Source organism: Oncorhynchus keta, chromosome 5 (genome assembly GCF_023373465.1).
Source record: "Oncorhynchus keta strain PuntledgeMale-10-30-2019 chromosome 5, Oket_V2, whole genome shotgun sequence".
Lineage (NCBI taxonomy): Eukaryota > Metazoa > Chordata > Actinopteri > Salmoniformes > Salmonidae > Oncorhynchus > Oncorhynchus keta.
In genome coordinates this window covers 12622037-12626406 of record NC_068425.1, presented here as the reverse complement: position 1 = coordinate 12626406, position 4370 = coordinate 12622037, and positions in this window count along the sequence as shown.

Sequence of the window (4370 nt, the reverse complement as noted above, 5' to 3'; positions counted from 1 at the left end):
ATGATCGTTTTCGAAGTTAGGATTGAATGGAGGAAGTGTGTGGTTATTGTGTACAATTAATTTCATAAACATCAAGGCTGCGTTTAAACAGGCAGTACATTTCAGATATTTCTTTCCACTCGTTTGTATTTTCTCACCAATCACATCTTTTCACATCAGAATTGTTCAGGTGCGATCTGATTGAAAAATCTGAATTGGGCTGCCTGTCTAAACGCAGTCTAAATGTTTTCACAATGTCGGCAGAACTTTTCTAAACTAAATTATATCGAACTTGGAAGCTATGGATAGTGAGGATCCATAGCGACTTCTAAAGCGGCTGCCCAGGCCAATCCAAGCGCTAGCGGAGGTTTCTCTGACAAGGCATGCTCGTTGGCACCCAAGTATGAGAGAGTGTGCATAAAGCGAAGGGCAAGCAGCGGTGCGTGGGTAAAATCACTGGGGAAGCCAAGTCAGGAAAAAATAGCCATTTTACAACCTATGTGCTGTGATAACTGCGTTTGCTCTATAATATCCTGTTAGTTCATATGCCATGGTCCCCCAACTGGCGGTCCAGTTTTATTTGCCCTCACCCAACCCAATTGAGATGGTTTGGGATAAGTTGGACCGCAGAGTGAAGCAAAAGCAGCCAACAAATGCTCAGCATGTGTGGGAATTCTTTCAAGAATGTTGGAAATGCATTCCAGGTAAAACTGGTTGAGAGAATGCCAAGCGTGTGCAAAGCTGTCGTCAAGGCAAAGGGTGGCTACTTTGAAGAATCTCAAATATGAAATATATTTTGATTTGTTTAACACTTTTTTTTGGTTACTACATGATAACATATGTGTTATTTCATAGTTTTGATGTCTTCACATCAAAACTTTATTTCATAGTTTTGATGTCTTTTTACTAAATAGTCAAAATAAAGAAAAACCCTTGAATGTGTAGGTGTGTCCAAACTTTTGGCTTGTGCTGTATATATTTATACATTTTTTGGTGTGTGGAATTTTCATTGTTGGACATAAAATGCTAAAAAAAAAACACCAGGAAATGAGCTCTAAGTGCTTTTCATTTATAAAATCTGTTCAAAAGTATGTCCACACAAAATAGAGAGACATGATGTGATCATATACAAATGTAACCAATGTTTGAAATTATTCTGTTTCAGTCAAACATATTTTGGGGGGCTTCTTGCGTTCAATTTGCAGTCTACAAATGATGTGTAGTTATGTTACGACCCCCGACCATCCGCTCAAGAAGAAATCATCCCCAGGCTGAATGTAGTAGATGATCCCTGTCATATGCCTTGCCACCATGATATATAGGCCTAACTCCTTGATCACACCTACAGGTTCATTACGCAAAATGGTACGCAGCATCTGGATATGTGTCCAATAAAAGGTCAACATTCACCTGCTACCATTTCTGTCAAACCCACTACCATACAGTTTCATGCATACATTCGATAAATCCAACGACACAGAACGTACTGCAACGGCCTCTGCAAGCCAAACGCAGCGTTCTATTGGAAATGAATGTATTTCTGGTGTACCAAAATGCAATGATGCTGACGCACCGATCACACCGACTGCAATCATTGCATTTTGGTACACCAGAAGTACATTCATTTCCAATTGAATGCTTAATTTGCCTTACAGCATTGTGTTGGAGAGGCAGTTGCAGTGTGTTCTGTGTGGTGCATATGTTGGATTTATCAAACGTATGCGTCAAACTGTATGTGTATAATGCTTTGAACACACCGACAACATCGTTGAGCAAAATAGTAAGCAGCATCATCTGGATATTTATGCAACAAAAGTTCAACATTCACCTTCTGCGACCATTTCTGTCAAGCCGTCGATTGCATACAGTTTGACACATATATTCCAACTTAAGCACCACACCAAACGCACTACAACTGCCAATGCAACGCAATGCGGCAAGGCAAACACAACATTTCATTGGAAATTACTTGTAATTCTGGTGTATCAAAATGCGATGCTGTCAGTGTGATCGAAGTGTAACTTAACAGAAATGGTAGGAGAAGGTGAATGTTGAACTTTTGTTGCACACATATCCAGATGATGCTGCGTACCATTTAGCACAATGACACTGTAGGTGTGATCAAGGGGTAAAATGGCACAGTGGCAGAATAAATTCAACACACGTGTGTTTCATCACAAAACCAGAGTGCAACATCTTTCGGGTGAAGTCCACATAGCATATTGCATGTAACAAACAGTTAGTTACATTACCTACAACATGGTCAAGCAAGTTAATGTTTCTGACATTTTTCTGACTACTAAACAACTATTGATTTAGAGCCATGAAGAGTTAGGCTACCACAATTCAGTCGCAAAGAAAACAGGAGCTGCCTCCACTATTCCAGCACCATTTCAACTTCAACATTTCAACATAATAAAATGATCTATGCGCAAAATGGCTGTGACAACTAAAATATACCAAAAACAATACACTCCAATCAATGTAAGCTAAATATGATGTGGCTGTCCATGGTACAGCAGATAAGAGTTGAGATTAATTAGTAATTGTCATGCTGGGTTTAAAGTAAAAACATATTTTCTCAGCTTTTTTCTCAGTCTATGTTGAGGAGGTCAGAGACCTGGCAGAGTGGTGCCAGGACAACAACCTCTCCCTCATCATTGGGCAAGACAAAGGAGTTTATCGTGGACTACAGGAAATGGAGGGCAGAACACACCTCATTCACATCGATGGGGCTGTAGTGGAACTGGCTGAGAGATTCAAGTTCCTCAGTGTCCACATCACTAAGGACCTATCATGGTCCAAACACACCAACACAGTTGTGAAGAGGGCACGACAATGCCTCTTCTCCCTCGGGAGTCTGAAAAGATTTGACATGGGCCCTCAGATCCTCAAAATGTTCTACAGCTGCACCACTGAGAGCATCTTGACAGTTTGCATCATCGCTCACTCACACATAACATGTACACACAACTATATGTACATATCTACGTCAATTTCCTAGTACCCCTGCACATCGACTCGGTACTGGTACCCTATGTATATATCCAAGCTTTTGTATCATTGTGTATATATTCATTGTGTTACTATTTGTTTTTGTTTTTTGTTGTTGTTGTAAGCATTTCACTGTTAGGTTACACCTGATGTTTTTGAAGTGTGTGACAATTAAATGCTGTTTGATGTGTGGCCTTGGCGCTATTCAATGTATTGGCCACGAGATGGCATGGGAACCTAGCTTAATTATTATCCAGGTAGAGCTTGTGGAAATGTGTAGTCTCCCATTGAGTTGTAATAACAAAGTAATAATGTAATGTGTAGCTTACTGCTCTCTTTCGACAGCAGGAAGTAAAATAATAGATTATAAATACCAACAAAGTGTACATGAGTGGTATATGTGTGGGATATAAATGTAGACTAAACCAAATTACATAGATTGTCATATGAGGGCGGCCGTTGCTGGTTTATGAACCAGCTAATATGTTTGGGCACGCTTAATAACAATAAATTACACTGTTTTACAAATTTGAAACGTTGTTTCAAAGTTTACGTCAATCAACGCATTTGCGAGTTACAATTGGACAGTTGCTTTGTTGGTAACTCAGTAGGCGTTTACATGTCCAGCACTCAGAGAGACGAAAGAAGCTGCTGCGTACAGAAAATGGCTGACAGATTTTCTAGGTTCAACGAAGAACGTGATTTCCAGGTAATGTTAATAAAATATTTAGCAACTAAATACAATGTAGTATAAATAATATCACGAACATAACTGTGCACCTTAATAACACATTTTAAAATGAGTCAGGAACCTGTAGTTAGGTTCACAGCCTCGCACTATTCGAGAAGTCTGCAGGTATGCTAGCTAGGCTAGTTAGCAGCAACTTGATAGTCCAGTGTTCGACGAGTTGCATCGCTGTCGAGCTCGTCTTGGCCAGCGAGCAATGGATTGAACCCACAGCTACCAATGCTAAGCACGTGCTTAGTGGATACAAATAATGTGTAATTTTGACAAAGTGAACCGAGTGACCTTGGGGAAATGAGCTAACTACATCGAGCTAACTAAGGTTAGTTGGCTGGCTAGCTGTCACATTGTTGGTATGACAATGACGACAATGTACATGTAACATTTTAGTCAATTAGCAGACGGTCTTATTCAGAGCGATTTACAGTTCCTGCATTCATCTTAAGGTAGCTTAATAGGTGGGACAAACAGTAACATTTTCCTCACGGTAACGTTAGCTATCAGCAAAGTCCGAGCTAGTAAGGGGGCAACAGGGGTTCTACTGTCCCGTAGCCACCATCCATGGAACTACATACCTGGCTGTGCAACATTCGGGCGAGTTGAGAATATTATGTGTAATATTAGCGCTAACAACATGTATCGCTTGCAGCTA